Here is a 13,434-nt window from a genome sequence, read left to right on the forward strand (position 1 = left end):
GGATGGGGAGAGCAATGATGGAAGTGGGGGAGAGCAATGATGGAAGTGGGGGAGAGCAATGATGGAAGTGGGGGAGAGCAATGATGGAAGAGGGGGAGAGCAATGATGGAGGTGGGGGAGAGCAATGATGGAGGTGGGGGAGAGCAATGATGGAGGTGGGGGAGAGCAATGATGGAGGCAGGGGAGAGCAATGATGGAGGTTGGAAGAGAGCAATGATGAAGGAGGTGGGGAAGACAAATGATGGAGGTGGGGAGAGCAATGATGCAGGAGGTGGGGAGAGCAATGATGCAGGAGGTGGGGAGAGCAATGATGCAGGAGGTGGGGAGAGCAATGATGCAGGAGGTGGGGAGAGCAATGATGCAGGAGGTGGGGAGAGCAATGATGCAGGAGGTGGGGAGAGCAATGATGCAGGAGGTGGGGAGAGCAGTGATGCAGGAGGTGGGGAGAGCAGTGATGCAGGAGGTGGGGAGAGCAATGATGCAGGAGGTGGGGAGAGCAATGATGCAGGAGGTGGGGAGAGCAATGATGCAGGAAGTGGGGAGAGCAATGATGCAGGAGGTGGGGAGAGCAATGATGCAGGAGGTGGGGAGAGCAATGATGCAGGAGGTGGGGAGAGCAATGATGCAGGAGGTGGGGAGAGCAATGATGCAGGAGGTGGGGAGAGCAATGATGCAGGAGGTGGGGAGAGCAATGATGCAGGAGGTGGGGAGAGCAATGATGCAGGAGGTGGGGAGAGCAATGATGCAGGAGGTGGGGAGAGCAATGATGCAGGAGGTGGGGAGAGCAATGATGCAGGAGGTGGGGAGAGCAATGATGCAGGAGGTGGGGGAGAGCAATGATGCAGGTGGTGGGGGAGAGCAATGATGCAGGAGGTGGGGGAGAGCAATGATGGAGGTGGGGGAGAGCAATGATGGGGATGAGGAGAGCAATGATGGAAGTGGGGGAGAGCAATGATGGAGGTGGGGAGAGCAATGATGGAGGTGGGGAGAGCAATGATGGAGGTGGGGGAGAGCAATGATGGAGGTGGGGGAGAGCAATGATGGAGGTGGGGGAGAGCAATGATGGAGGTGGGGGAGAGCAATGATGGAGGAGGTGGGGGAGAGCAATGATGGAGGAGGTGGGGGAGAGCAATGATGGAGGAGGTGGGGGAGAGCAATGATGGAGGAGGTGGGGGGGAAGCAATGATGGGCATGGGGAGAGCAATGATGGGGATGGGGAGAGCAATGATGGAGGTTGGGGAGAGCAATGATGGAGGTTGGGGAGAGCAATGATGGGGATGAGGAGAGCAATGATGGGGATGGGGTGAGCAATGATGGGGATGGGGTGAGCAATGATGGGGATGGGGTGAGCAATGATGGAGGTGGGGGAGAGCAATGATGGAGTAGCTAAGGGAGAGCAATGATGGAGGAGGCGGGGGATAGCAAAGATGGGGATGGGGTGAGCAATGATGGAGGTGGGGGACAGCAATGATGGAGAAGATGGGGGAGACCAATGATGGAAGTGGGGGAGAGCAATGATGGAAGTGGGGGAGAGCAATGATGAGGCTGGGGGAGAGCAATGATGAGGCTGGGGGAGAGCAATGATGAGACTGGGGGAGAGCAATGATGGAGGTGGGGGAGAGCAATGATGGAGGTGGGGGAGAGCAATGATGGAGGTGGGGGAGAGCAATGATGGAGGAGGTGGGGAGAGCAATGATGGAGGAGGCAGGGGAGAACAATGATGGGGATGGGGTGAACAATGATGGAGGAGGCGGGGAGAGCAATGATGGGGATGGGGAGAGCAATGATGATGGGGGAGAGCAATGATGGAGAAGGTGGGGGAGAGCAATGATGGAGGAGGTGGAGGAGAGCAATGATGGAGGAGGTGGGGGAGAGCAATGATGGAGGAGGTGGGGGAGAGCAATGATGGGCATGGGGAGAGCAATGATGGAGGAGGCGGGGAGAGCAATGATGGGGATGGGGAGAGCAATGATGATGGGGGAGAGCAATGATGGAGAAGGTGGGAGAGAGCAATGATGGGGATGGGGTGAGCAATGATGGAGGTGGGGGACAGCAATGATGGAGGTTGGGGAGAGCAATGATGGAGGTGCGGGAGAGCAATGATGCAGGAGGCGGGGGAGAGCAATGATGCAGGAGACGGGGGAGAGCAATGATGCAGGAGGTGGGGGAGAGCAATGATGGGCATGGGGAGAGCAATGATGGGGATGGGGTGAGCAATGATGGGGATGGGGGAGAGCAATGATGGGCATGGGGAGAGCAATGATGGGCATGGGGTGAGCAATGATGGGCATGGGGTGAGCAATGATGGAGGTGGGGGAGAGCAATGATGGAGGAGGTGGTGGGGGAGAGCAATGATGGGGATATGATGAGCAATGATAGAGGTTGGGGAGAGCAATGATGGAGAAGGTGGGGCACAGCAATGATGGAGGAGGTGGGGGAGAGCAATGATGGGGATGGGGTGATCAATGATGGAGGTGGGGGAGAGCAATGATGGGGATGGGGGAGAGCAATGATGGGGATGGGGGAGAGCAATGATGGAGGTGGGGGAGAGCAATGATGGAGGAGGTAGGGGAGAGCAATGATGGAGGAGGCGGGTGAGAGCAATGATGGAAGAGGGGGAGAGCAATGATGGAGGTGGGGGAGAGCAATGATGGAGGTGGGGGAGAGCAATGATGGAGGTGGGGGAGAGTAATGATGCAGGAGGTGGGGGAGAGAAATGATGGAAGCAGGGGAGAGCAATGATGGAGGTTGGAAGAGAGCAATGATGCAGGAGGTGGGGAGAGCAATGATGCAGGAGGTGGGGAGAGCAATGATGCAGGAGGTGGGGAGAGCAATGATGCAGGAGGTGGGGAGAGCAGTGATGCAGGAGGTGGGGAGAGCAATGATGCAGGAGGTGGGGAGAGCAATGATGCAGGAGGTGGGGAGAGCAATGATGCAGGAGGTGGGGAGAGCAATGATGCAGGAGGTGGGGAGAGCAATGATGCAGGAGGTGGGGAGAGCAATGATGCAGGAAGTGGGGAGAGCAATGATGCAGGAGGTGGGGAGAGCAATGATGCAGGAGGTGGGGAGAGCAATGATGCAGGAGGTGGGGAGAGCAATGATGCAGGAGGTGGGGAGAGCAATGATGCAGGAGGTGGGGAGAGCAATGATGCAGGAGGTGGGGAGAGCAATGATGCAGGAGGTGGGGAGAGCAATGATGCAGGAGGTGGGGGAGAGCAATGATGCAGGAGGTGGGGGAGAGCAATGATGGAGGTGGGGGAGAGCAATGATGGGGATGAGGAGAGCAATGATGGGGATGAGGAGAGCAATGATGGAAGTGGGGGAGAGCAATGATGGAGGTGGGGAGAGCAATGATGGAGGTGGGGAGAGCAATGATGGAGGTGGGGAGAGCAATGATGGAGGTGGGGGAGAGCAATGATGGAGGTGGGGGAGAGCAATGATGGAGGTGGGGGAGAGCAATGATGGAGGAGGTGGGGGAGAGCAATGATGGAGGAGGTGGGGGAGAGCAATGATGGAGGAGGTGGGGGGGAAGTAATGATGGGCATGGGGAGAGCAATGATGGGCATGGGGAGAGCAATGATGGGGATGGGGAGAGCAATGATGGGGATGGGGAGAGCAATGATGGGGATGGGGAGAGCAATGATGGAGGTTGGGGAGAGCAATGATGGGGATGAGGAGAGCAATGATGGGGATGGGGTGAGCAATGATGGGGATGGGGTGAGCAATGATGGAGGTGGGGGAGAGCAATGATGGAGGTGGGGGAGAGCAATGATGGAGTAGCTAAGGGAGAGCAATGATGGAGGAGGCGGGGGATAGCAAAGATGGGGATGGGGTGAGCAATGATGGAGGTGGGGGACAGCAATGATGGAGAAGATGGGGGAGACCAATGATGGGGATGGGGTGAGCAATGATGGAGGTTGGGGGAAAGAGCAATGATGGAGGAGGTGGGGGAGAGCAATGATGCAGGAGGTGGGGGAGAGCAATGATGGAGGAGATGGAGAAGAGCAATGATGGAGGGGGTGATGACAATGATGGAGGTGGGGAGAGCAATGATGGAGGAGGCGGGGGAGAGCAATGATGGAGGAGGTGGAGGAGAGCAATAATGGGGATGGGGTGAGCAATGATGGAGGTGGGGGAGAGAAATGATGGAGGAGAGCAATGATGGAGGCAGGGGAGAGCAATGATGGAGGTTGGAAGAGAGCAATGATCAAGGAGGTGGGGAAGACAAATGATGGAGGTGGGGAGAGCAATGATGCAGGAGATGGGGAGAGCAATGATGCAGGAGGTGGGGAGAGCAATGATGCAGGAGGTGGGGAGAGCAATGATGCAGGAGGTGGGGAGAGCAATGATGCAGGAGGTGGGGAGAGCAATGATGCAGGAGGTGGGGAGAGCAATGATGCAGGAGGTGGGGAGAGCAATGATGCAGGAGGTGGGGAGAGCAATCATGGAAGAGGTAGGGGAAAGCAATGATGGGGATGGAGTGAGCAATGATGGAGGTGGGGGAGAGAAATGATGGAGGAGAGCAATGATGGAGGCAGGGGAGAGCAATGATGGAGGTTGGAAGAGAGCAATGATGCAGGAGGTGGGGAGAGCAATGATGCAGGAGGTGGGGAGAGCAATGATGCAGGAGGTGGGGAGAGCAATGATGCAGGAGGTGGGGAGAGCAATGATGCAGGAGGTGGGGAGAGCAATGATGCAGGAGGTGGGGGAGAGCAATGATGCAGGAGGTGGGGGAGAGCAATGATGCAGGAGGTGGGGGAGAGCAATGATGGGGATGAGGAGAGCAATGATGGAAGTGGGGGAGAGCAATGATGGAGGTGGGGAGAGCAATGATGGAGGTGGGGGAGAGCAATGATGGAGGTGGGGGAGAGCAATGATGGAGGTGGGGGAGAGCAATGATGGAGGTGGGGGAGAGCAATGATGGAGGTGGGGGAGAGCAATGATGGAGGTGGGGGAGAGCAATGATGGAGGTGGGGGAGAGCAATGATGCAGGAGGTGGGGGAGAGCAATGATGCAGGAGGTGGGGGAGAGCAATGATGCAGGAGGTGGGGGAGAGCAATGATGCAGGAGGTGGGGGAGAGCAATGATGGGCATGGGGAGAGCAATGATGGGGATGGGGTGAGCAATGATGGGGATGGGGGAGAGAAATGATGGGCATGGGGAGAGCAATGATGGGGATGGGGTGAGCAATGATGGAGGTGGGGGAGAGCAATGATGGAGGAGGTGGGGGAGAGCAATGATGGAGGAGGTGGGGGAGAGCAATGATGGAGGAGGTGGGGGAGAGCAATGATGGAGGAGGTGGGGGAGAGCAATGATGGGGATAGGATGAGCAATGATAGAGGTTGGGGAGAGCAATGATGGAGAAGGTGGGGCACAGCAATGATGGGGATGGGGTGAGCAATGATGGAGGTGGGGGAGAGCAATGATGGAGGTTGGGGAGAGCAATGATGGAGGTTGGGGAGAGCAATGATGGAGGTTGGGGAGAGCAATGATGGAGGTTGGGGAGAGCAATGATGGAGGTTGGGGAGAGCAATGATGGAGGTTGGGGAGAGCAATGATGGAGGTTGGGGAGAGCAATGATGGAGGTTGGGGAGAGCAATGATGGAGGTTGGGGAGAGCAATGATGGAGGTGCGGGAGAGGAATGATGGAGGTGCGGGAGAGCAATGATGGAGGTGGGGGAGAGCAATGATGGAGGTGGGGGAGAGCAATGATGGGGATGGGGAGAGCAATGATGGGGATGGGGGAGAGCAATGATGGAGGTGGGGGAGAGCAATGATGGAGGTGGGGGAGAGCAATGATGAAGGTGGGGGAGAGCAATGATGGAGGTGGGGGAGAGCAATGATGGAGGTGGGGGAGAGCAATGATGCAGGAGGTGGGGGAGAGCAATGATGCAGGAGGTGGGGGAGAGCAATGATGCAGGAGGTGGGGGAGAGCAATGATGGGCATGGGGAGAGCAATGATGGGGATGGGGTGAGCAATGATGGGGATGGGGGAGAGAAATGATGGGCATGGGGGAGAGAAATGATGGGGATGGGGTGAGCAATGATGGAGGTGGGGGAGAGCAATGATGGAGGAGGTGGGGGAGAGCAATGATGGAGGAGGTGGGGGAGAGCAATGATGGAGGAGGTGGGGGAGAGCAATGATGGGGATAGGATGAGCAATGATAGAGGTTGGGGAGAGCAATGATGGAGAAGGTGGGGCACAGCAATGATGGGGATGGGGTGAGCAATGATGGAGGTTGGGGAGAGCAATGATGGAGGTTGGGGAGAGCAATGATGGAGGAGGTAAGGGAGAGCAATGATGGAGGAGGTAAGGGAGAGCAATGATGGAGGAGGTAAGGGAGAGCAATGATGGAGGAGGTAAGGGAGAGCAATGATGGAGGAGGTAAGGGAGAGCAATGATGGAGGAGGTAAGGGAGAGCAATGATGGAGGAGGTAAGGGAGAGCAATGATGGAGGAGGTAAGGGAGAGCAATGATGGAGGAGGTAAGGGAGAGCAATGATGGAGGAGGTAAGGGAGAGCAATGATGGAGGAGTCAGGGGAGAGCAATGATGGAGGTGGGGGAGAGCAATGATGGAGGAGGTAAGGGAGAGCAATGATGGAGGAGGTACGGGAGAGCAATGATGGAGGAGGTAAGGGAGAGCAATGATGGAGGAGGTAAGGGAGAGCAATGATGGAGGAGGCAGGGGAGAGCAATGATGGGGATGGGGTGAGCAATGATGGAGGTGGGGGAGAGCAATGATGGAGAAGGTGGGGGAGGGCAACGATGTGGATGGGGTGAGCAATGATGGAGGTTGGGGGAAAGAGCAATGATGGAGGAGGTGGGGGAGAGCAATGATGCAGGAGGTGAGGGAGAGCAATGATGGAGGAGATGGGGAAGAGCAATGATGGAGGGGGTGATGACAATGATGGAGGTGGGGGAGATGACAATGATGGAAGTGGGGGAGATGACAATGATGGAAGTGGGGGAGATGACAATGATGGAAGTGGGGGACAGCAATGATGGGGAGAACAATGATGATGGAGGTGGGGAGAGGTCAATGATGAAGGTGAGGGAGAGGACAAAGATGGATATATTTTGATTGGCACGTGGCTAATAGTGTATTAATGGTGGGGTACATATCTGTATTCAGGGACGCAGTGCGGGGGAGACACATGCATGTATACAAAATATGTGACCTTGTTTTTTGGGGGGGCTGCGGTGATCATCTTTACAAGATGAGTCGTGGCTGGGAGATATCTGACCAGATGGAGAAGAAGCAGCAAAAACTGACTAATCAGATGAGACGTCAGCGGTAAGTTCCTGGATGTAAATATTATTCTGTATCTGCACTGTATGATTTGCAGTGATAATGTTGTCTCTGGTCCTTGGCCCTCGTGTCCCTGGTCCCCGGCCCCCATGTCTCTGGTCTCCATGTCTCTGGTAACTGGCCCCCATGTCTCTGGTCCCTGGCCCCCATGTCTTTGGTCCACGGTCCCTGTGTCTCTGGTACCAATGTCCCTGTCCACCATGTCACTGGCCCCTGGTTCCTTGGCACCCATTTCCATGGCCCCCATGTCTCTGGTCCCCGGGCCCCCAAGTCCCTGGCCACCAAGGACATGGGGGTCGGGACCAGGGATATGGGGGCCCAAGATGGGGGAAATTATTAATTAAAGGGGCCAGGTTGAGGGACTGAAATGGAATCTATTACCCCCTGGGACATCTAAAACCTACTAATATAGGCATACAGGTGATAGAAATGTTAAACTGGTCCTACCTGTGTGCCTCATATTAGTGGTCTTGTTGTTCAGAAATCTTATTTTATATCTTTATGCTAATGATTCCTTCCAGACCCCGGGGCGTAGGGTGCCTGGACGAAATCCCTGCCTCCTCTCTTCATTATAATAGCAACCCCCGCCCCTGCATGTCACAGTGCTCTGTGACATGAAGTTGCGGTCCCGTAATCCCGCGCCTGTGCCCTCCCCTCCCTGCACAATGCGTACATCTTCCTTACTTCTATAATGACTTCAACTAGAGACGTCACCGGTGAGTCAGTGTATTACATGTACACGCACACAATACATTATATACAGAACTCGTGTATAATGTCACTTGTGATCACTGTATTACCTGTACACTATACACTATATACAGAGCTTCTGTGTATAATGTAATCATTAGCAGCGTTGTTAGTATTGTGGTTTTTATTAATGATCAGTGTTGTCATACTCGGTCACTATGTTATATTATGTGATCTGGTCATGGTGTGGCGGTATTTGTCCCTTGTATGTGGATTTATTTGGTCGCTATAGTCTGGTAATATCTGGTCTGGTCACAGTGTGGCAGTATTTCTCCCTGGTACAGTATGTGGTATTATTCGGTTACTATGTGGTCTGGTCATGGTGTGGCGGTATTTTTCCCTTGTATATGGAATTATTTGGATGCTATATGCTGTTAATATCTGGTCTGGTCACGGTGTGGTGGTATTTCTCCCTTGTATAGTATGTGGTATTATTCGGTCACTAAGTGGTGGTAATATGTGGTCTTGTCATGGTGTGGCGGTATTTTTCCCTTGTATATTGAATTATTTGGATGCTATATGATGTTAATATCTGGTCTGGTCACGGTGTGGTGGTATTTCTCCCTTATACAGTATGTGGTATTATTTGGTCGCTATATGCTGGAAATATGTACTCCAGTCACGGTGTGGCGGTATTTCTCCCTTGTATGTGGTATTAGTGGTGTTGGTATAGTGGATTGTGTTGTGTACGGCGGTCATTTGTTCTGTCTGATATTAATTAGGAGAAGATTCTTTATTTTCATTAGTGATTAAATACACAGGATAAGTGATAACTTATTGATTGGTGGGGGTCTGACTGCTGGGACCTGCACCGATTGGTAGAATGTGGAGTTTTTATCCCCATTAGACTGGAGCTCATGTGCGACTTGACCACTGATCCATTCATTCCTTCAGTGGCTGTTCTTTTTTTTTTCTGGACGCCTCAAAGAGAATGAATGGAGCTGCGGTCAGTCGTCCCACCTGTCGCTGCATTTTAAAATGGGGATAAGTGTCCTAACTGGGATAAAACTTCCCCATTCTTCCGATAGGTGCGTTTTCCAATGTTCAGACCCAAACGATCAATAAGTGATCACCTATCCTGTGGATCCCATGGATCGGTGATAACTTGTTTTAACCAATGAACCCCTTTAATGCAAACTACAGTAATTGCACATCCCAGTTATAGTGTGAGCACAGTAGATGTGCCGGAGCCGCCTGCGATTTACAGTCCACGCTCCATGATAATAGGGATAACGGCTAACAGGTATTTGCATATTGCTGTAGGGTGGGCCCCGAGGATCAATTCCTCCTGTGGGCCCCAGTCCGCCTCTGGCCACATTGACAGTCTGACAGGTAAGTGTACAGTGCTTTATATGTGATGGGCAATGGAGCGCCTTTTAACTATTCTAGCCCCTCTCCAAGTTTAATTACTTACACACAGGTGCCTATCTACACACCTTCATCTCCTCCCCTCAGTCCTCCAGCACTACTGCCCCCTCCCCACTGAGGAGCAGCCCATCCCCCATCACTGCTCTGCCAGCACATTTATAACAGCAGATAAAATATAGATAAATACTGAAGAGGTTAATCATATGGATGACAAGCACCCAGTAATGGGGAACCTCCACATACCTGCACCTGCAGAGCCGCCACCACATATATGGCTGTTCTGTGCGCACAGGACCTGTGATGAGGTCACAGGAGGGGAGGAGTCAGGGGTCACATGATCAGGGGCCTCAGTGGATGCAGGACTCTGCTGTGCTGGTTGTCATGGTGCTGGATGAGGGGAAGTTTATGTGTGGGGTCAGGAGGGGTTTACAGTGTGGATGTAGCAGAGCTGCGTGTGTACGAGGTGTACGGAGCAGAGCCGCGTGTGTACGAGGTGTACGGAGCAGAGCCGCGTGTGTACGAGGTGTACGGAGCAGAGCCGAGTGTGTACGAGGTGTACGGAGCGGAGCCGCGCGTGTACGAGGTGTACGGAGCGGAGCCGCGCGTGTACGAGGTGTACGGAGCGGAGCCGTGTGTGTACGAGGTGTACGGAGCAGAGCCGTGTGTGTACGAGGTGTACGGAGCAGAGCCGCGTGTGTACGAGGTGTACGGAGCAGAGCCGCGTGTGTACGAGGTGTACGGAGCAGAGCCGTGTGTGTATGAGGTGTACGGAGCAGAGCCGCGTGTGTACGAGGTGTACGGAGCAGAGCCGTGTGTGTACGAGGCGTACGGAGCGGAGCCGCGCGTGTACGAAGCGTACGGAGCAGAGCCGTGTGTGTACGAGGCGTACGGAGCGGAGCCGCGCATGCACGAGGCGTACGGAGCGGAGCCATGTGTATGTATGATGTGTATGGAGAGGAGCCATGTGTTTACGACACATACAGAGCTCAATCGTGTGTGTATCATGTATATGGAGAGGAGCCTTGTGTGTAAAAAGCGGAACTGTGTGTGTATTATGTGTGCTGAGCATAGCCGCGTATGTACATAGAACGTGTATGGAGCATAGCTGCATGTGTACAGAGTGCAACCGCATGTATGCGTAGGATGCATACGGAGTGGAGCGATGTATCTGTGTATGGAACGTGTACGGAGCAGCGCGTGCCTGAGTGTAAGATGTGTACGTGCTGGTGAGCAGCAGAGCTGTATTATTAGAAGAACTACTGTATATAGCTCAGCAAAAGTTCTGCTGTAATACATTCAGCTGCTTCAATTAGTGGTTTGTTCTGAAGTATTCACAATTCTCACTTTATTTACTCATAGAAATAACTGCATTTGAACAAGCAGACAGCTGTAGAAAGTGAGAGCTCTGATGCTGGGTTCCAGGAATTGTGATACTGCAGGATTGATAAGAGCAACTTGTCAGGAGCTGAGAGGGAGATGAGCATTTAACTGATGTATACAAATCAATGTGCTGCAGAGAGCTGACTGGGCTGTTGAGTTAACCCCTCTGCTGATATGTAACTGCTGAGCACACTTGGCCAGGTTCTCCCCAGGCACTAGTGATTGAGTTCCATGATAATGAGCTGTACACTATGAAAGATAAAAACTCTCATGACAGAAGATAGAAAAAGCAAGTCAATTGCATATTTTTATGCTGTCTAACTAATTAAAGCAATTTAATACTTGAGAATACCCTCTTGAAGCTAGGGACGCAGGACCTTTTTTCTCTCATCCGAGAAAATCAGTCCGATTATGCTAATCACACTCTGATTATGCTAATCACACTCTGATCAGAGTGAGATTCAATTTTCTAGGAGTTGGAGAAAAAAAAAGTTTTTCCACCTTCTCTATATTGTCAGTCTGTGAAAATCAGACTGCACTCATGTCATCCAAACGCGGTCTGATGTTTTCCACAGACCCATAGAGTTGAATGGGCAAGTATCATCTGATTCTCGGAGGCAAATCGTACGTGCTGCAAACTTTTTTCTCGGATAGAGTTGGTCCAAGGAAAAAATCGGACATGTGCACCACCCCATAGAATAACATGAGGACAAGTGCTATCTGTGAAAATCACAGATAGCACTCATCCGATTTTTACGGTCGTCTGCATGAGCCATGGGTGTTACTTCTGTGCCTGGTTTGTGTTTGCTCCCTGCTGATTAACCCACGGCAGGGTTCTCTGCTACTTAAGTTCCTGTATGTCTGTTCTACATTGCCAGTTATTAAGTTCTGCTTACTTGGTCCACATCCCTGCTCCTGTTTTGCTCTTTTGATTATTCTGTTTTCTGATCTTGGCTCATATTCTGACCACCTGCTTGCTTTCCTGTTCTGTCCCTGATTTTGAACCTTTGGCAATGCCCTGGTTGTTTTTTCAAAATTTTGTTCTTGACTTATTCAAACATATACTGTAAGTGGGACTTATTCAGAGATACAAGTGATCAATTTCTGGTAGTATATCTTGATGACCTTGACCTCATGGCCTTATTGATATCTTTGTTTTATCAACTGATTATAAAACTTACATCCATACATTACAGTATCAATGTGCTTCAAAGACTCATAGACAATTCCTTATTTGCTAAACTTGAAAAATGTGTTTTTCTGGTTTAAAAGGTAAACTTGGGGTATATCTTGTCTGCCAAAGGTATAAGCCATTGAAGGGAATCTCTCACCTCGGACAACATTACTTACCTTCAGGTAAATAGCGTTACAATGCTGCCCCTACTGAAAGTGCGGTCACCAAGAGAAAATTAACTTATTACCTCTGGCTTTCAGTCATGGGGGCATTCACAGAGCACTGCTCACTATACTGTAAGCACGCCCCAGCATTTTGATTGACAGCTCACTCTGCAGCGCATCTGTGCAGAGATAGTTGTCAATCAAGTGCCCGAGTATGCTTACAGCCGCCACTCATAGTGCTGTGAGTGTTAACTGTCTCTCCATACACTCCCCTATAGCTGAAAGCCGGAGGAAATAAGTTCATTTTTTCCTGGTAGCCGCACTTTCAGTAAGTCATCTGGGCAGCATTGGATGCTGTTCAACTGTAATTTCTATATATGGAAAAAACAGGCAGGGAAATGTTTTACCTTACAGAAAGAATCATCTGCGACCCCGTGTTGTCCTGTCTATATACTCCTTTGCTTCCTCCCCTTGCTAGGAGCTGTGGTATGTGCAGACCATGTTCCTGCACAATCAGGCACAGCACATAGCAGGTACATCTATAAGATTTATCTCTGCACATGTGTTATTTTTTTAACACATTCAATAATAGAACTTCTAGAACTTATTTTTATTCCAAGATCTATTAGTTAAAATGTACTTTGCTTGTGCGACAACCCCTTTAAGCCCTGTTCCACACTGCCAGTTATTAAAGGGGTTGTGCCACCATAAGTAATACATTTAACTAAGCAGAAAAGGTGGAAATAAATGGTTTTGTAATTTACAGTTATTAAAAATTTTTCTCTATTCAAAAAATGCCAAGCTTTCATCTGCTGAAGTATGCCTCCTGGCGTTATTCCATTCCGTCCTCCCAGTGGCCAATCAGCTGGCCGAGCTTGTGCAGTTCCTGTTATCATAAGAGTTCCCCCCAACTCCCCACCCCCAGTGTGCACAATGTAATCTCCCTCAGACTGGTCTGACAGCACAGGGAACATATTGCTGAGGAAGCATGGAAGCATGCCAGTGATTGTTCCTCCCCCTCCCACCCACTGGGTGAGATCACCTGCTCCACAGACCTGTGTGAGTGCGATTGCAGACAGATGCTTCCCACTCTCACACAAGTCTGTGGTTCTGGGGGTCGAATCACTGACTTCCATGCTTTTCAGCAATATGCTCACTGCCCTGTCAGACCTGTGTAAGGGAGAATGGCACAACCCTTTAAGTTAAGCTTACCTGGTGCACATCCCTGCTCCTGTGGTGCAATTTTGATAATTGTTTTGACCTCAGCTCATATTCTGACCACCCTCTT

At 51.7% G+C, this 13,434-nt stretch overlaps 1 pseudogene; it reads right to left on the reverse strand.

Annotated features, from left to right (window-relative positions):
- The window catches only part of LOC141270849 (uncharacterized), a 146,748-nt pseudogene that overhangs the window by 91,512 nt on the left and 41,802 nt on the right, over nt 1–13,434 (reverse strand).

Source organism: Phyllobates terribilis, unplaced genomic scaffold (assembly GCF_046119375.1).
Source record: "Phyllobates terribilis strain yellow unplaced genomic scaffold, ASM4611937v1 Scaffold_5__5_contigs__length_657084704, whole genome shotgun sequence".
NCBI classification, from domain to species: domain Eukaryota; kingdom Metazoa; phylum Chordata; class Amphibia; order Anura; family Dendrobatidae; genus Phyllobates; species Phyllobates terribilis.